General features: G+C 46.8%; 2 long non-coding RNA genes across 2 annotated transcripts; both read left to right on the top strand.

Moving 5' to 3' along the window:
- The first annotated feature begins 13218 nt into the window (after window positions 1-13218).
- LOC141059987 (uncharacterized) lies at window positions 13219-13827 on the top strand. The gene is made up of 2 exons (XR_012222637.1): window positions 13219-13278; window positions 13780-13827. It is a non-coding gene; the product is annotated as an uncharacterized lncRNA (long non-coding RNA).
- A 152-nt stretch (window positions 13828-13979) lies between these two features.
- Window positions 13980-14489, top strand: LOC141059988 (uncharacterized). The gene is made up of 3 exons (XR_012222638.1): window positions 13980-14023; window positions 14114-14145; window positions 14428-14489. It is a non-coding gene; the product is annotated as an uncharacterized lncRNA (long non-coding RNA).
- The last annotated feature ends 6486 nt before the right edge of the window (window positions 14490-20975 follow it).

The raw sequence follows: 20975 nt of genomic DNA, 5'->3' as shown, positions 1-20975 counted from the left end.
AGAATAATGGAGCCTCCAGCACCGACCTCCACCCGCACTCCACATAGAGAATAATGGAGCCTCCAGCACTGACCTCCACCCACAGAGCCACACTCCACATAGAGAATAATGGGGCCTCCAGCACTGACCTCCACCCACAGAGCCACACTCCACATAGAGAATAATGGAGCCTCCAGCACCGACCTCCACCCACAGAGCCACACTCCACATAGAGAATAATTGAGCCTCCAGCACCGACCTCCACCCGCAGAGCCGCACTCCACATAGAGAATAATGGAGCCTCCAGCACCGACCTCCACCCACAGAGCCACACTCCACATAGAGAATAATGGAGCCTCCAGCACCGACCTCCACCCACAGAGCCACACTCCACATAGAGAATAATGGAGCCTCCAGCACCGACCTCCACCCGCAGAGCCGCACTCCACATAGAGAATAATGGAGCCTCCAGCACCGACCTCCATCCGCAGAGCCACACTCCACATAGAGAATAATGGAGCCTCCAGCACCGACCTCCATCCGCAGAGCCACACTCCACATAGAGAATAATGGAGCCTCCAGCACCGACCTCCACCCGCAGAGCCGCACTCCACATACAGAATAATGGAGCCTCCAGCACCGACCTCCACCCGCAGAGCCGCACTCCACAGAGAATAATGGAGCCTCCAGCACCGACCTCCACCCGCAGAGCCGCACTCCACATAGAGAATAATGGGGCCTCCAGCACAGACCTCCACCAGCAGAGCCGCACTCCACATAGAGAATAATGGAGCCTCCATCACTGACCTACACCCGCACTCCACATAGAGAATAATGGGGCCTCCAGCACCGACCTCCACCCGCAGAGCCGCACTCCACATAGAGAATAATGGAGCCTCCAGCACCGACCTCCACCCGCAGAGCCCCACTCCACATAGAGAATAATGGGGCCTCCAGCACCGACCTCCACCCGCAGAGCCGCACTCCACATAGAGAATAATGGGGCCTCCAGCACCGACCTCCACCCGCAGAGCCACACTCCACATAGAGAATAATGGAGCCTCCAGCACCGACCTCCACATAGAGAATAATGGAGCCTCCAGCACCGACCTCCACCCGCACTCCACATAGAGAATAATGGAGCCTCCAGCACCGACCTCCACCCGCAGAGCCACACTCCACATAGAGAATAATGGGGCCTCCAGCACCGACCTCCACCCGCAGAGCCACACTCCACATAGAGAATAATGGAGCCTCCAGCACCGACCTCCACCCGCAGAGCCACACTCCACATAGAGAATAATGGGGCCTCCAGCACTGACCTCCACCCGCAGAGCCGCACTCCACATAGAGAATAATGGGGCCTCCAGCACCGACCTCCACCTGCAGAGTCGCACTCCACAAAGAGAATAATGGAGCCTCCAGCACCGACCTCCACCTGCAGAGCCACACTCCACATAGAGAATAATGGGGCCTCCAGCACCGCCCTCCACCCGCAGAGCCGCACTCCACATAGAGAATAATGGAGCCTCCAGCACCGCCCTCCACCCGCAGAGCCGCACTCCACATAGAGAATAATGGAGCCTCCAGCACCGACCTCCACCCGCAGAGCCCCACTCCACATAGAGAATAATGGAGCCTCCAGCACCGACCTCCACCCGCAGAGCCACACTCCACATAGAGAATAATGGAGCCTCCAGCACCGACCTCCACCCACAGAGCCACACTCCACATAGAGAATAATGGAGCCTCCAGCACCGACCTCCACCCACAGAGCCACACTCCACATAGAGAATAATGGAGCCTCCAGCACCGACCTCCACCCACAGAGCCGCACTCCACATAGAGAATAATGGAGCCTCCAGCACCGACCTCCACCCGCACTCCACATAGAGAATAATGGGGCCTCCAGCACCGACCTCCACCCGCAGAGCCGCACTCCACAGAGAATAATGGAGCCTCCAGCACCGACCTCCACCCGCAGAGCCGCACTCCACATAGAGAATAATGGGGCCTCCAGCACCGACCTCCACCCGCAGAGCCACACTCCACATAGAGAATAATGGAGCCTCCAGCACCGACCTCCACCCGCACTCCACATAGAGAATAATGGGGCCTCCAGCACTGACCTCCACCCGCAGAGCCGCACTCCACATAGAGAATAATGGAACCTCCAGGACCGACCTCCACCCGCAGAGCCGCACTCCACATAGAGAATAATGGAGCCTCCAGGACCGACCTCCACCCGCAGAGCCGCACTCCACATAGAGAATAATGGAGCCTCCAGCACCGACCTCCACCCGCAGAGCCGCACTCCACATAGAGAATAATGGGGCCTCCAGCACCGCCCTCCACCCGCAGAGCCGCACTCCACATAGAGAATAATGGAGCCTCCAGCACCGACCTCCACCCGCAGAGCCACACTCCACATAGAGAATAATGGAGCCTCCAGCACCGACCTCCACCCGCAGAGCCGCACTCCACATAGAGAATAATGGAGCCTCCAGCACCGACCTCCACCCGCAGAGCCCCACTCCACATAGAGAATAATGGGGCCTCCAGCACCGACCTCCACCCGCAGAGCCGCACTCCACATAGAGAATAATGGGGCCTCCAGCACCGACCTCCACCCGCAGAGCCACACTCAACATAGAGAATAATGGAGCCTCCAGCACCGACCTCCACATAGAGAATAATGGAGCCTCCAGCACCGACCTCCACCCGCACTCCACATAGAGAATAATGGAGCCTCCAGCACCGACCTCCACCCGCAGAGCCACACTCCACATAGAGAATAATGGGGCCTCCAGCACTGACCTCCACCCGCAGAGCCGCACTCCACATAGAGAATAATGGGGCCTCCAGCACCGACCTCCACCCGCAGAGCCACACTCCACATAGAGAATAATGGGGCCTCCAGCACTGACCTCCACCCACAGAGCCACACTCCACATAGAGAATAATGGAGCCTCCAGCACCGACCTCCACCCGCAGAGCCGCACTCCACATAGAGAATAATGGAGCCTCCAGCACCGACCTCCACCCGCACTCCACATAGAGAATAATGGGGCCTCCAGCACCGACCTCCACCCGCAGAGCCGCACTCCACATAGAGAATAATGGAGCCTCCAGCACCGACCTCCACCCGCAGAGCCGCACTCCACATAGAGAATAATGGAGCCTCCAGCACCGACCTCCACCCGCACTCCACATAGAGAATAATGGAGCCTCCAGCACCGACCTCCACCCGCAGAGCCGCACTCCACATAGAGAATAATGGGGCCTCCAGCACTGACCTCCACCCGCAGAGCCACACTCCACCCGCAGAGCCACACTCCACATAGAGAATAATGGAGCCTCCAGCACCGACCTCCACCCGCAGAGCCACACTCCACATAGAGAATAATGGAGCCTCCAGCACCGACCTCCACCCGCACTCCACATAGAGAATAATGGAGCCTCCAGCACCGACCTCCACCCGCAGAGCCACACTCCACCCGCAGAGCCACACTCCACATAGAGAATAATGGAGCCTCCAGGACCGACCTCCACCCGCAGAGCCACACTCCACATAGAGAATAATGGAGCCTCCAGCACCGACCTCCACCCGCAGAGCCGCACTCCACATAGAGAATAATGGAGCCTCCAGCACCGACCTCCACCCGCAGAGCCACACTCCACATAGAGAATAATGGAGCCTCCAGCACCGACCTCCACCCGCAGAGCCGCACTCCACATAGAGAATAATGGAGCCTCCAGCACCGACCTCCACCCGCAGAGCCACACTCCACATAGAGAATAATGGAGCCTCCAGCACCGACCTCCACCCGCAGAGCCACACTCCACATAGAGAATAATGGAGCCTCCAGCACCGACCTCCACCCGCAGAGCCACAATCCACATAGAGAATAATCGAGTCTCCAGCACCGACCTCCACCCGCAGAGCCACACTCCACATAGAGAATAATGGAGCCTCCAGCACCGACCTCCACCCGCAGAGCCACACTCCACATAAAGAATAATGGAGCCTCCAGCACCGACCTCCACCCGCAGAGCCACACTCCACATAGAGAATAATGGAGCCTCCAGCACCGACCTCCACCCGCAGAGCCACACTCCACATAGAGAATAATGGAGCCTCCAGCACCGACCTCCACCCGCACTCCACATAGAGAATAATGGGGCCTCCAGCACCGACCTCCACCCGCACTCCACATAGAGAATAATGGAGCCTCCAGCACTGACCTCCACCCGCAGAGCCGCACTCCACATAGAGAACAATGGAGCCTCCAGCACCGACCTCCACCCGCAGAGCCACACTCCACATAGAGAATAATGGAGCCTCCAGCACCGACCTCCACCCGCACTCCACATAGAGAATAATGGGGCCTCCAGCACCGACCTCCACCCGCACTCCACATAGAGAACAATGGAGCCTCCAGCACCGACCTCCACCCGCAGAGCCGCACTCCACATAGAGAACAATGGAGCCTCCAGCACCGACCTCCACCCGCAGAGCCGCACTCCACATACATGGCTGCTCTCAGTGCTGTGCGCACAGGACCTGTGATGAGGTCACAGGAGGGGAGGAGACAGGGGTCACATGATCGGGGGCCCTGACACCTTCCCTCCTGTGATCTCATCACAAGCCTTTGCACGCTACCAGCAGCATCAGCGTTCAGGCTACTTGTAGATGCTGCTGGTAGCAGAGCACATAATGCCGCCCCCACGGTCACTCACTTTTAGGTGGGGAGAAGATGGAGTGCCATTGCAGCAGCCAGCAGGAATGTGGTGGGGGCCCCCTTAGAAGCTCTTGTGGTGGGGGCCCCGGGGCTGAAGCCCCGCCTGCCCTGCCTATAATCCGGCCCTGCGCGGTGGTGGATTATAATGGGGCAATTTACTGGCCTGGGCTGTGGGCCCCTTAACCCCACTGGGCCCGGGGCAACTGCCCAAATTGACCTCATTATAATCCGCCACTGCGCCCTGACATGGGATACTCACCACACACGGGGATATGAACACACACTACCACGTGCCTCAACACATCTACCACCCTCAGCACACATTTCACCACACATACACCAACCTCGCCACATAAAAGTCGAAACACAAAAGTCGCCACTCAAAACTCGCCACGCTGTCCCAGGGCTGTTTAAAAGCTGAAAAATGAGCTGTGATTGGTCGCTATCAGCAACAGTTTTCTTTGTAGACAGTTGTGGTAACTGAGGCCGATTATTCTTATCATTTCTATGGTGTTATCGTCCTTCTGTAAAGCTGGAAATAACACAATTTATTACCGTGCCAACACAGACCACCCTCTGACACAGACTGCAGGGGGAGCCCAGTATCACACAGGAGAGGATTAGATACACAGGCTCAGCAGTCAGTAACACACAGGATAGGATTAGATACACAGCTCAGCAGTCAGTATCACACAGGAGAGGATTAGATACATGGCTCAGCAGTCAGTATCACACAGGATAGGATTAGATACGCAGTTCAGCAGTCAGTATCACACAGGATAGGATTAGATACACGGCTCAGCAGACAGTATCACACAGAATATTATATACACGGCTCTGCAGACAGTATCACACAGGATAGGATTAGATACACAGCTCAACAGTCAGTATCACACAGGATAGTATTAGATACATGGCTCAGCAGTCAGTATCACACAGAATATTATTATATACACGGCTCTGCAGACAGTATCACACAGGATAGGATTAGACACATGGCTCAGCAGTCAGTATCACACAGGATAGTATTAGATACACAGCTCAGCAGACAGTATCACACAGGATAGGATTAGATACACGGTTCAGCAGTCAGTATCACACAGGATAGTATTAGATACACAGCTCAGCAGTCAGTATCACACAGAATATTATTATATACACGGCTCAGCAGTCAGTATCACACAGGATAGGATTAGATACACGGCTCAGCAGTCAGTATCACACAGGATAGGATTAGATACACGGCTCAGCAGACAGTATCACACAGGATAGGATTAGATACACGGCTCAGCAGTCAGTATCACACAGGATAGTATTAGATACACGGCTCAGCAGTCAGTATCACACAGGATAGGATTAGATACACGTCTCAGCAGACAGTATCACACAGGATAGGATTAGATACACAGCTCATCAGTCAGTATCACACAGGATAGTATTAGATACACGGCTCAGCAGTCAGTATCACACAGGAGAGGATTAGATACACAGTTTTTATGTGCAATATAATCATTATAATTTGTTATAACTAACCACAGTTGGTTACTATGCCCAGGCAACGCCGGGCTCTTCAGCTAGTATATATATATGTTTTGCCTAAACTACAAAGGAAAAATGTGTCATATTCAACTGTAGGCCCTTTGGAGATCATTTCATCTTCAACTTACTTAACTATTCACAATAACAGTAATTTTGACGAGAGGTGCCCAAACTTTTACATGCAACTGTATTTCATATGAAACATTCAAAAAATTAAATGATGTCTTTTCTCTTGTACTCTACTCACATCCATAGGTGCATTTAAAATATTGCTCGTTTCCTGTTAACAGAAAGCAGTGCAATGTCATTTACATGGATAGAACGATGGTAGAGAAGTGTTGCGGATTCTCTGGCTATTTCAGGAGAATACTGGATACAGTTTTGGAGGTGAATGGAGTATAAAATATAATGTAACTCCGAACACCTTAAAGGGAATCTGTCAGCAGTTTTAATCAATGTAATCCGAGAGCAGAGGGGCAGAGACGCTGATTCCAGCGATATGTCACTTACTGGGCTGCTTGCTGCAGTTTTGATATAATCCCTGTTTCCTCTGCTGTAGATCTAGCAGTGCCCAAATGCTGAGTTGGGTATGACTTCGCCCACAACACTGGCAGGTTCCTGTGTACATTGTCAGCAAACTGCCAATCGGTGGTGGGGGCGGGGTTACACAGATTAGCTAGACTGGCTTGCGCATTACTCCTAGTCCTGCAGTGAAACTCCCCTACTAATAAAACACTGATTGTTTTCAAACTATAGCAAACTATTTTAGAATCTCCCTCTAAATCAAAGTGGATTCATACAGATCCCATAAAATGCAACTGAGTCTTCAAGGATTTCCTGGTAGTGGAAGTAGCAAGAAGGCAGGATATTATTTAAAAGAAGATTTCTGGACCGCTACCCCATTAATCGACTGATCGAGGTGGTACTGATCGAAGTGTTTGTGGTGTTATGGAAATGGCACAGCGCCGTACATTTTGTAGTGGCCAAGACTGGTACTGAAAGCTCTCTCCCACACAGGTATTACCAGGTGGGTCTCAGGCTGCAGTGTAATCACATTTGGCGTGATCACATACGTATATCCAGGCCGGGTAACGAGCAGAGCCAGGATCATCTAAAATAAGACAAATGGAAACCCAAACCAAATTAAGAATTCATGTGCAAGCGCGTGCCGTCCATTAACCCCCTGCAAACGCTGGCTCCCACGACGCAGAGTCCTGCAGAGATTCCCTGCTTCTCAGGAGAACATAAGAAAGATCTGTAAGAACTTGGAACTCAAGACGTCTCTCGCCTAAGAAAACAATTACCTGCAGTCTGCGGATGTGAGCGCGGTCCAGGCTCCGCGCCTCTGGCATCCGACGCAGCGAGCCACAATGTTCTCTTTCCTTTAAAAGAGATGTTATAATTGACTTTTATTAGTGCCAACGTCTGAGACATTTTAAAGGGACGAAGTGCATCTAATGTAGTGTATCTAAGCCTATCGTGATACTATCGGCTGAACTACAGTATCTAAGCCTACCGTGCATAATAGTCTACTGAGCTTCTGTATCTAAGCCTATCATGCATAATAGTCTGCTGAGCTGCTGTATCTAAGCCTATCATGTATAATACTGTGCTGAGCTGCTGTATCTAAGCCTACCATGCATAATAGTCTGCTGAGCTGCTGTATCTAAGCCTATCATGTATAATACAGTCTGCTGAGCTGCTGTATCTAAGCCTATGTGTGATACTTTCTGCTTAGTTGCTGTATCTAAGCCTATAACGTATGATACTTTCTGGTGAGCTACTGAATCTAAGCTTATAATGTATGATACGTTCTGCTGAGTTGCTGTATCTAAGCCTATAATGTGTGATACTGTCTGCTGAGCTGCAGTATCTAATGCTATCCTGTGTGATGTTTTCTGAGCTGTATATCTAATCTGATGGTGTTTGTAATACTGTTTACTAAGGTTCCCGTATCTAAGCTTATGTACGATTCTATGCAATAAGGTGGTGTATCTAATTCTAACATATATGTTAATGTCTGCCTAGCTGTGTATCCAAGCGTTTCATGTGCAATACTTTGTTGCTGAGCTGTGTATCTAATCCACTCATACGTTATACTATTTGCTAAATTGCTGTAAGTAACTTAACGTTTGATATTATGTGCAAAGGTGCTGTATCTAATCCTATCATATGATACTGTTTTCCTAGGTGTGTATCCAACCTTAGGATATGTGATACTGTCTTCTGGATTGTGCATTTATCATGTTTGTGCTGTCTGTTGAGCTGTGTATCTAATTCTATGGTGTGTGATATAGTCTGCTAAGGTGCTGTATCTAAGTTTATGTATAATACTATGTGCTAAGGTGGTGTATCTAATCCTATCATATATGAAACTGTCTGCCTAGCAGTGTATCCAAGCCTTTTGTGCGTGATGCTGTCAGTTGAATCTACCTATGATGTGTCACACTGCCTGCTAGGTTGGTGCATCTAAGCTTAGGTTCAATATTGTGCTGCTGAACTGACATATCTAACCCTGTGACGTGATACATGTCAGTGTATCTAATCCAATTACGGTATGTAAGATACTGGATGCCGGGCTCATGTATCTAAGAAAATCATGTTTGATACTATCTGCTGAGCTGTTGTATCTAATCTTATCACAGGTGATTCTTGCTGGTGTGTCTAAGCTTTTTTGCTATGATGTGATACATTGTAACCTGTTTTCACAGGAAATAAGATTCTGACCTGTAGTAATTTGTGATTGATCTGCTGCATACACTGATTACACAGGATCAAGACCTCCGGCCCGAGGATGAAGAACGCCGAGCAAATGACCGGCACCACACACTGTGTATAACTACGAGAAGTGTTCACTTATTACAAGTGCCGATGAGCAGAAAACCGCGTATGTATAATTACAGTGGGTACAGAAAGTATTCACACCCCTTTATTCTCACTGATTCATTGCAGCCATTTGGTAAATTCAAAAAAGTTCATTTTTTTTCCCCATTAATGTAAAACTCTGCACCCCATCTTCACTGAGAAAAACAGCAATGTAGAAAGTTTTGCAAATTTATTAAAAAAGAAAAACTGAAATCCCACGGTCATAAGTATTCAAACCCTTTGCTCAGTATTGAGGAGAAGCACCTTTTGCGCTAGTACAGCCATGAGTCTTCTTGGGAAGGATGCAACAAGTTTTTCACCCCTGGATTTGGGGATCCTCTTTTTTGAATTTACCAAATGGCTGCAATGAAACAAAGAGTGAGAAATGTGATGAAGGGGTGTGGATACTTTCCGTACCCACTGTATATGCAGCATGTACAGCTGGTATAACCTAGGTATCTTCTGTATATAATTATATGTACAGCTGGTATAACCTAGGTATCTTCTGTATATAATTATATGTACAGCTGGTATAACCTGGGCATCTCCTGTATATAATTATATATGTACAGCTGGTATAACCTGGGCCTCTCCTGTATATAATTATATATGTACAGCTGGAATAACCTGGGCATCTCCTGTATATAAATATATATGTACAGCCGCTATAACCTGGGCATCTCCGGTATATAATTATATATGTACTTCCGGTATAACCTGGGCATCTCCTGTATATAATTATATATGTGCAGCCGGTATAACCTGAGCATCTCTTGTATATAATTATATATATGTACTTCCGGTACAACCTTGGCATCTCCTGTATATAATTATATATGTACAGCTGGTATAACCTGGGCATCTCCTGTATATAATTATATATGTACAGCTGGTATAACCTGGGCATCTCCTGTATATAATTATATATGTACAGCCGGTATAACCTGGGAATCTTCTGTATATAATTATATATGTACAGCTGGTGTAACCTGGGCATCTCCTGTGTATATTTATATATGTACAGCTGGTATAACCTGGGCATCTCCTGTATATAATTATATATGTACAGCTGGTATAACCTGGGCATCTCCTGTATATAATTATATATGTGCAGCCGGTATAACCTGGGCATCTCTTGTATATAATTATATATGTACTTCCGGTATAACCTTGGCATCTCCTGTATATAATTATATATGTACAGCTGGTATAACCTGGGCATCTCCTGTATATAATTATATATGTACAGCTGGTATAACCTGAGCATCTCCTGTATATAATTATATATGTGCAGCTGGTATAACCTGGGCATCTCCTGTATATAATGATATATGTGCAGCTGAGCTGATATAACCTGGGTAAATTTTGTGTTTCCTGCGTGTGAGATCACTTTAGAAACATATTGGAATTCATATTCCTCTCGATTTTGGCCAGACATGTGGGAACGTTGTGTCATCTGGTTACGCCCTCCTCCTTCCTCCCATACAAGTACATGGAGCCTTTAGACACAGTTGCAGTCAGTGTGATACAGTGTTGTGGGTCTGTGGTGAATGATGCTGTCACCGTGCACAGCTGTGCAATGTACATGACTTCTGATACAATATTAGGCAGAGCATCTCCTCCCATAAGATTGTATGGACAGGGCAGGGGGCGCAGACGAGGCAATAACATTCAGGCTCTTGTCCCTGAAACTTTTACAGAATTTGCATTGGGGCAAAAATGAGAAATGACTCCACAGATCCTCTCCTCTTCTGTGAGCAGCCAGAGGACATGTCTGTCACCAGATGTTTGGGGAGCACACAATGGCATTGCGGCCGCAGGTTGTGAACCATTGTTCTACTGGTTGCAGTCATCAGTTCACAAGACAGATCGTCTCCGGATGGAAAATATTTTTCATGAGACCACCCCTTTAAGAGATGTATAGGAATATCCATTGTATCGATCATAATGACCACCCAATTCGTCTCAAGGTCCCAAGACCTTTGTTCACCAGATGGAAATGAGCCAGTGTAGCACACCCCACTTACTGCTACCTAGAGAAAGAGCTACAGTTGTCCTCAAAAGTTTACATACCCCGGCAGAATTTTTACATTCCTGGCCTTTTTTCAGAGAATATGAATGATGACACCAAAACCTTTTCGCCACTCATGGTCAGTGGTTGGGTGAAGCCATTTATTGTCAGACTACTTAGTGTTTTCTCCTTTTAAATCATAATGACAACCCAAAATATCCATATGACCCTGATCAAAAGTTCACATACCCCATTTCTTAATACTGTGTATTGCCCCCTCTAACATCAATGACAGATTGAAATCTGTCATCATTCATATTCTCCGAAAAAAAGCAAAAATTCTGCCGGGGTATGTAAACTTTTGAGCACAACTGTATAAGGAAAAGTAATAAGAGATCTTTACGTTAAGCAGAGTGCTGATGGAAAAGTCAAAATGGTAGGTCACTAAAGTAGCGAAATGGAAAAACCAGAGGTAGACAGAAGGGGGATTCTTGGGTCGAAGCAAGGAACCAGCACTAATCAGGAGGGGTATAGATGGTAGGGGGAAGAAAAGCCATCAGAGGTCTATCTGGGTCGGTATAATACAATTTTATTTTTTTTGTTCAAAATAAAACAAAAAGAACAAAAAAAGTTAAATATTTTGAAAAAAATTTCAAAAGTTTCCAGAAATGTAAACTCTTGAGCTCCATTGAGAATTCCAACGTAGTCAGAAGAGAACAAGAGCGTTTCCTGTTTCCACTTCCATGTACAGATGTTTATTTCAAGGGTTTGCGACATTCCAAGGATGTGAGAAGGAAGAAATTGATCTGTCACCCGCGCCTCTCGTTCTCCGCTTCGGCCTGCTTACAGTATCTTAATGAGAAGCCACTCTAGAACAAGAAAAAACAAGGAAAGAAAATGTTACCAGCTGTGTGTCAAGACTGTCATGAAGAAATATTATCCTGAGCTCAAACTCCCGCACAAAATCTGTTTTTGTAATTTTAGAGGTATGGCGGACCACTCTGTCCTCAGATGCCCTGCAGCTATATTTAAAGTGAACCTACCATTGTAATTTTATTTTCTCACAGAAATAGCGCTCCCTTTTGTTTGTGGTCAGTATCTGGTATTGCAGCTCATCCTGATCCACTTGCAACAGCTGCACAGTTCTCTGGGCTAGGACCATGCTCTACTCAATCCTTAATGGGAGCTTATGGAGTTTTCTCCTCCCAGTAAAAGAGTTGGTTGCACCCCTTACCCAGTACTACAATCTATTCTATCGATAGGTGTCAAGGTAACAGCTTTTCACTCCCTCCAATCATCAGGACAGTACGAAATTGACCAATAATTGATGAACGAGGCGACGGTTGGTTTCACTGCTAGGCCAATTGCAGCTATTAAATTTTTATATATATAATCCAAAAATTAGGCAGTATTTATTAAAATAGGCAAATATTTTTACAAAGGGGACAAAACAATAGAGCATATAAAATGACACGATTCTATCTATTCATAGATAGATGACAATATCTATGCCATGTCTCCTATCTGGCCGTTATCAATTTGGCGGAGGCGGGCCATGCTTTACGTTCGCCATTTCATCACGTTTCCGAAAATATGACTTTCCTATCTATTATTTTACACAGTTCATAAAACCTCACTAGACAAAAGAATTTTATGTTTTCTTTTTTTTAGCTGGGGCTCTTATCGCTTTCTCTGCATTCTTATGCATTCAAGCTAAGGTTGACCTCCCATCTGCTATCCGTTAGGATTTTCCTTAATTATCTGTTTCCAAAGGAGGGAATTAGCTGCAAAAGTAGTTATGTAAAAGTAACTTATTAGACTGCAAGCTCCTGAGTATTCTTATAGATTTGCCATCATATCTATAATACTAGGATTAACATTGGCAAAAAAAATATTTTCTATATTTTATAGGGTAGGACAAAGAGACTTCTACCAAAAGTGGACATTTCTGGGGTCTTTGTGGGCTTTCATAAGCAGATTGGTGAAGGTCATGTTAAGCAGTATAGAGTATAAGACAGTACAGAATCGCCCAACGAAACCAAGTCTAAGTACCCAATAGAGATAAAGCCCTCTTGGACCGGTCTCCCTGGAGTTGGGTTGTTTGTGAATGCAGCCCAAAGCGGGTGGTAAACTCCATCTATGGCCGGTTTCACACTAGCGCATTTTCAGCGCGCGCACGGCCGGGGGTAGCTCCGCCCCCGATCCGGCTCTCTGCCCGGCGTGCCCGCCCCTTCCTTGTAGCGCCGCCTCCTAGCGGACAGCGGCGCCTGCGATCGGCGCACCCTATCTTTAGCATAGGGTGCGCCGATCGTGCGCAGGCCGTGCGCTAGTTGCGCTTTGACCTGCGCTGCGCACTTTTGACGGTGCGCCGTGCGCGCCAAAATCCGAAAAGTTTGATTTTGGCGCGCACGGCGCACCGTCAAAAGTGCGCAGCGCAGGTCAAAGCGCAACTAGCGCACGGCCTGCGCACGATCGGCGCACCCTATGCTAAAGATAGGGTGCGCCGATCGCAGGCGCCGCTGTCCGCTAGGAGGCGGCGCTACAAGGAAGGGGCGGGCACGCCGGGCAGAGAGCCGGATCGGGGGTGGAGCTACCCCCGGCCGTGCGCGCGCTGAAAATGCGCTAGTGTGAAACCGGCCTAAGGCTAAATACCGGCGCGAGACCGATAGCGGACAAGTACCGTGAGGGAAAGTTGAAAAGAACTTTGAAGAGAGAGTTCAAGAGGGCGTGAAACCGCTAAGAGGTGCGCGTTCATTTAATTCACAGCTGTATTACATTTAATTGGATTTTGGGCGCATAAATAAACTTGCCTCTCCCCCGTCTCTCACACACTCTTCCTTACCAGACGGCGGCGTGGTCCCTGGTGCTCAGAATCATTATTATACAGGTTTGCATACATGTCTTTTTTTCTTCCCTGCTTTCCTGGGCTATATCTCTATTTGGTACTTAGACTTGGTTTCCTTTCTCTATCTCTTAGAATACATAAGAGTGGAACATATGATCACACAGGTACTGATTTTATTGATTTGTGCATTTTCTTTACGATACCTTATGTCCATTTGCATAAACTTTTTATATGCGCATATATTTACATATATAATGTGTTCCTTTTTTTAACAGAGTATTAAGATTTACTCACCGGATGGAATCATTATGTTTATGATGCCTATTCAAGTTTTTTACTATTGATTTATTTTTTTCTATGAATATCTCAATTATGTATTAAAATGGTAAATCTTCTCCCAACATATTTTGTTAATTATATGCTATGGTTATTTTATTTCTTTATAGATAAAACCCTTGATAAAGGCTTGAAAGAGCCGAAACGTTGGGGATTCTGTACTGTCTTATGTTCCTTGTTTCAATCAATAAATATTTTCTTGCAAAGAAAAGTTATTTTTGCCTCAGGTTTCATACTATTGATTTATCTGTTTTCCTGGAGGCTTGGTTAGCTTTCCCCATTTTGTATAATCTAAGCAGTATAGAGTAACATAATGTGGAGGTTTTACTCACTTGGGTGCGATGGAGGAAAACAGGAGGCTCGTTCCTTTAAAAGTTCATGGGGGTTTATTGCTTCAAACAAAAAACAAAACAGCCTTTAGATCAGGCAAAGAAAACACAAAATGTCCATAGCAGGGCTTGGTTTCACGAGACCTGTATGTCACACAAGCAACAGCCTCCATTACATAGTCTGTTACCACACCCAGAGGTGAGGTATGTGGGTAGCCAGACCCGCCCATCTCTCACAGCTACCCGCAACCCGGTCCCTGGTGCAATAAAGAAACCTCTTAGTGCTAGAGAAAATACTCCAGGTTACATAACAGAGACAAGTCATCTTTGTGACACATACCTCCCATCGACTATGTGACCATTAGCCACTCTACAGTATACAGTAGACATGGGACCCTATAACCAACATCAAAATGTGGCCCTATTATGCTGCTGGGTTTTGCCACCCAAAATTACCTGCTGGCTTCCAGAAACTTTCCATGATACTTTGGCGTACCTCCCTCCTAATTGCTAATAATGCAGTTCCTGTGGGGCGGGGCATCATGCACACATTCTCACAGTTCCTTTGGAATGGAGCATCCTGTACAGGTTCTCTCAGTTTCCCTTGGGTTGGGCATCCCATACATGCCCTCTCAGCTCCACTTGGGGGTATGGCTTCCGCAATGATCTCTCAGTTCATCTGGGCTGGGGCAACCCACACAAGTTCTCTCAGATCCTCTAGGAAAGGATAACTTGTACAGATTCTCATGGTGCCTCCAAGGAGGAGCATCCTGCATAGATTATCTCAGTTCCTCTTTGGTAGGGCATGCTGCTCAGAGTCTATTGGTTCCGATGGGGTGGGACATCCTGCACAGGTTCGTTCAGTTCTTCTGGTAAGCGGTATCCCACAAAGGTTATCCAAGTTCCCCTAGGGAGAGGCATCCTGTATAGGTTCTCAGTTCTTCTGGTAAGAGGTATCCCACAAAAGTTCTCCAATTTCCCCTAGGGAGAAGCATCCTGTACAGGTTCTGTCAGTTCCTCTGGGGTGGGGCTTCCCGCTCCAAGTCTTTTATTTTGTCTAAAGATGAACTTACTGCAAAGGTTCTCACACCCAATTGCAAATTAGATTAGTCTCTAAGGGTCACATAGTTGTCCTTAGGTCGCTAATGCCCTTAATACCCACAATGTATAATTTCTCTTGTTCTTGAGTGTAAGAAGCATTAAAGGGAATCTGTCACCTCCTTGGACAATCCTAAGCTATTAATATAGCACACAGGTTCTAGAAAACTTAAAATAGTCGTACCTGTATGCCTCATATCTGCGGTCTTGTTCTTCAGAAATCATCCCTTTGACAGATTCCCTTTAAAGGGTTTTTGAGGCGCCTTCCTCGATGTGAATTACGCCCTGATAACATTCCTTTTCTCACTGGTAGATGAGCTGATTGATGATAAAAAATAAATTCTCGACTTACTAGTAGTTTCCTATTGAGCTGCGCAAACACCCTGCAATCCGAATGAGCAAAGCTGCAGGGTAAAGTATAGAATGGGACTGGACAGTAGCTGCAATGCTTGATTAATGTTACCCGGACATCTGCTTTAAGTTATACTTTAACATTTTTTTTTTTGTAACTTTTTTCCGCATTCATTTAAGTATTTGCAGACAATGAATTTGGGTCAACCCCACTGTGAAGAGGCGGTGTAAGTTTTCAGCGCCTCTTTTCCTTCTGAATCGTTACAGGTCCCACTGCGCACACAATAATGGCGAGAAATGGAGAAAAAGAACGGCCGTCTCTTTGTCTCCTGTATCGCGTCTCAGATAATGGGAAATGTAACAGTTTTAATAGGGCAGAGACAAAGAGAAGGAACCTGCGTCTCGCGTCTTCCCACTGTCCTTTTGATAGCAGATCCTGCAGTCTCACCGCCTCAATAACACGACAAGGAGCCATGGACAGCACGGAGAAAACTTGTAAGATATTTCATAACATGCCCGATTGTCAAAACCTTCAATGGAGAAGACATTACTGCCCACCGGCAGAAACTTTTCACAGATTTCGAAGTCAATTCTAGGATGCTCGTCGACTCTTTATCACAGTTATTGTATTGTTAGAAATGACATACTTTAACCAAAAAATACTCAATTAATACTGTTATAAAATATAGTTTATTTAACCTTAAAAGGCCACTGTACCTTAAAGGGGGCTGTCTACCTATGGAGACATTTTTAATTAAATGCATGTATTTGAGGCTAAAACTGATTTTTGGTATTGAATTTCATTCAAAAGTTTTCCCTCTATAGCCTCGCTTTTGCTGTAGAATGAGTTTACTGAAAATCCCTCAGTGAGCTCGTTCTGTTAATCTTAAAGACGGGTTTGTAGATCTCATCTCGATCAAACTTTTTCTGAGCGCCACTCAGCTGAATGATAACCACAAACTCCCATCGAAGGTTAATGCCCAGAGAAACAAAGAATCTGTAAAAACCTAAATGAGTATTTGTTGAGTTTTTTTACTCTGCATATTTTCCAGACCCCTCTGTCCTTCTCCAGACTCTGTCCACCTCTACATCCCTCTGTCCTCCTTATCAAGGCCTCTCTATCCTCATTATCATGATCTCTCTGTCCTCCTCCAGATTTCTCTGTCCTTATCCTCCAGACTCCTTTGTTCTTATTCTCCAGACTCCTCTGTCCTCTTCCTGCAGACTATTTTGTCCTCCACCAAATGCCATTTTCCTGCTCCAGACTCCTATGTCCTCTTCAAGACTCGTCTTCCCCATGACTCCTTTGACCTCTTCCTGACTCCTCTGACCTACTCCAGACACTTCTGTCAACCTCTAGATCCCTCTGTCCTCCTTCTCCAGACAACTTTGTTCTTGTCTTCCAGACTTCTCTGTCCTCTTCCTCCAGACTCCTCTATCCTCCTCTTCCAGATCCTTCTGTCCTCCAAATTTCACTGTGGTCTTCCAGATTCTTCTGTCTACCTCCAAATTGCTCTGTTGACTTCCAAACTCCACTTATCTCCCAGAGAACAAAAAGGACTGTCTGTTGCATATCCAACATGGCAGCCTTTCTCTTCCCTGACATCTTCAGTCAGAGGACAGTCAGAAGTCCTCATACACATTATATTTTTGGTTAATCATGATGGGTTCTAATAACTTTAGTTTAAGGTGTATGGGGATAGATAGACAGACTAGATAGATAGATAGATAGATAGATAGATAGATAGATAGATAGATAGATAGATAGATAGATAGATAGATATGAGATTTCTGGCTTCCAACCACATCACTCATCTGAAACCACCCTAACTAAAGTCACCAATGACCTACTAACCAAGAACAAGCGACACTACTCTGTCCTCCTTCTCCTGGACCTGTCTTCTGCCTTTGACACTGTGGACCATTCCCTCTTGTTACAGATTCTCTCACCTCTTGGTATCACAGATTTGGCCCTATCCTGGATCTCGTCATATCTAACAGACTGGACATTCAGTGTCTCCCTCTCCCACACCACCTCCTCACCTCGCCCCCTCTCTTTCAGTGATCCTCAAGGCTCAGTTCTAGGACATCTACTACTCGTCTCCATCTACACCTTCGGCCTGGGACAGCTCATAGAATCCCATGGTTTGCAGTATCATCTCTACGCCGATGACACGCAGATCTACCTATCTGGACCCGACCTCACCTCCTTACTGACCAAAATCCCACAATGTCTGTCCGCTATTTCATCTTTCTGCTCGCTTTCTAAAACTGAACATGGACAAACCAGAATTCATCATCTTTCCCCCATCTCACGCTACCCCTCCACCAGAAATATCCATCAATGTCAATGGCTGCTCACTTTCCCCAGTCCCGCATGCTCGGTCTCTTTCAAGCCACATATCCAAGCCCTTGCCTCCTCCAACTCAAAAATATTTCCAGGATCCGTACATTCCTTGACCAAGAAACTGCAAAAACGCTCGTGCACGCCCTCATCATCTCCTGCCTCAACTATTGCAACCTCCTACTATCTGGCCTCCCCTCTAGCACTCTTTGCACCACTCCAATCTATCCTAAACTTTGCTGCCCGACTAATCCATGTGTCCCCCCGTTATTCCCCAGCCTCTCCTCTCTGCCAAGCCCTTCACTGGCATCCTATTGTCCAGAGGCTCTAGTTCACAACCCTAACCATGGCATACAAAGCAATCCACAACCTGTCTCCTCCATACATCTGTGACATGGTCTCCCGGTACTAACCTACATGCAACCTTCGATCCTCTCAAGATCTCCTTCTCTACTCCCCTCTTATCTCCTCTTCTCACAGCCGCATACAAGACTTCTCCCGTGCTTCCCACCTACTCTGGAACTCTTTACCCCAACACATCAGACTTTCGCCTACCACGGAACCATTCAATAGGAACCTGAAGACCTACCTCTTCCGACAAGCCTACAACCTGCAGTGATCTTCAGTCTACTGAACCGCCGCACGACCAGCTCTACCCTCTCCTAGTGTATCCTCACCCATCCCTTGTAGACTGTGAGCCCTCGCGGGCAGGGTCCCCTCTCCTTATGTACTTGTGTGTGGCTTGTTTTGCTCATGTTTATTGTGCTTGTCTTGTATGACTCCTTTTTCACATGTAAAGCGCCATGGAAAAAATGGTGCCATAAAAATGAATGATAATAATAGATAGATGATAGAGAGATAATAGATGGATAGATAGAAAATAGATGATAAATCGATGATAGATAATAGATAGATAATAGATACTGTAGATAATACATTGATCAGTGATAGATAGTTATACGTTTTTACCAGGGTAATTCGATTTGCAAAGAAGTTATTCTTAGAGAACCTAATGACCTATATTACGCTCTGCAGTCTCTCCAGATCCCAGAGAATAATAAACGTAATATGTAAAAAATTATGAAAATCCTATTACTCACCTCACTGTTCACCTCTCTGACCATTCTGGTTATCACCGCCATCTGTCCGGTCCTTGTCGAATCCTCTGGTCAGCAGCGCTGAATTGCCTGAGCCTTATGGGTTTGCCGGACCGGGGAGGGTTCTGCGCATGCGCCTACACATGCTGTGGTGTCGCTGCGACCTTGCACAGAACCTCCCAGGCTTGGCAAACATGAAACCTCGACCTAACGACCCAGACCCAGGGAATTCAGCGCTGTCGCCGGCGATCCGAAGATATGAGTGATGAATACCGGACGGGTGGTGATGAGCAGAGCGCTGGAGGGATTAATAAAGGGACGGCTTTTGTTTTACATTTGGATGGTTCAGAAACGCGGTGATCAGCGGCCGCCATATTGCTGAATCTGCACGGAAGTGAATGACCAAATATCCGCATTTTGTTGAATTCAGATTTTTGTAGAATTCAATTCCACTCGGATTTATTCGCTCATCTCTGCTAGAAAGGCGTTCTGGTGCTTTGTTATACAGAATGACTACAAGGAGTTAATCCATCCCATGACAGATACCAGTAGCCCCAGACATCCCCCCGTTCACTATAATGGGGGGCACTTGGCTTCCATCTGGGTAGGACGCTGCTCCTTTACATCCTGGTAAAAATAACGTGACGAATCGTCGTAACTGATCGCTCGACGCCAGTGTGACCCTGACCAGTACGGTGTCATTATACGAGTGTGTTATAATCGGTGCAGCGATCACCGGCAGGGATTTGTGGCAGGAGGGTTCAGTCTCTGGATTGTGGGCCGGTGGCTCTTCAGAAACAGGTTGCTATGGTTTAATAGATTTCTTGTGATTAATAGATTTAACGAGATAAAGTCTTAAACATGATCTGAAATTAGATCACGGTTGCTAAGCGAAGCTATAATATTTTCAGGGCGTTTAATTACTTGGAGCAAAATCAAATTTCAGGAGAGAGCAGCCCGGATCCTGCCAAACCTGGAGATAATCACCGCACGCAGGGGAGCCCAGAGACGCAGATATTGGGGTACAGGATACTGACACTGGGGGTACAGGATAATGACACTGACACTCGGGGTACAGGATAATGACACTGACACTCGGGGTACAGGAAAATAACACTGACACTGGGGGTACAGGATAATGACACTTATACTTGGGGTACAGGATAATGACAGTGACACTCGGGGTACAGAATAATGGCGCTGACACTCGGGGTACAGGATAATGACACTGACACTCGGGGTACAGGATAATGACACTGACACTCGGGGTACGGGATAATTACACTGACACTCGGGGTACGGGATAATGACACTGACACTCGGGGTACAGGATAATGACACTGACACTCGGGGTACAGGATAATGGCGCTGACACTCGGGGTACAGGATAATGACACTGACACTCGGGGTACAGGATACTGACACTTATACTCGGGGTA

The sequence above is a fragment of the Dendrobates tinctorius genome, unplaced genomic scaffold (genome assembly GCF_039654945.1).
Source record: "Dendrobates tinctorius isolate UK_male_01 unplaced genomic scaffold, ASM3965494v1 ptg000232l, whole genome shotgun sequence".
NCBI classification, from domain to species: domain Eukaryota; kingdom Metazoa; phylum Chordata; class Amphibia; order Anura; family Dendrobatidae; genus Dendrobates; species Dendrobates tinctorius.
The sequence above is the reverse complement of the archived record's forward strand: the minus strand, read 5'-3'. Positions and strand labels throughout refer to the sequence as shown.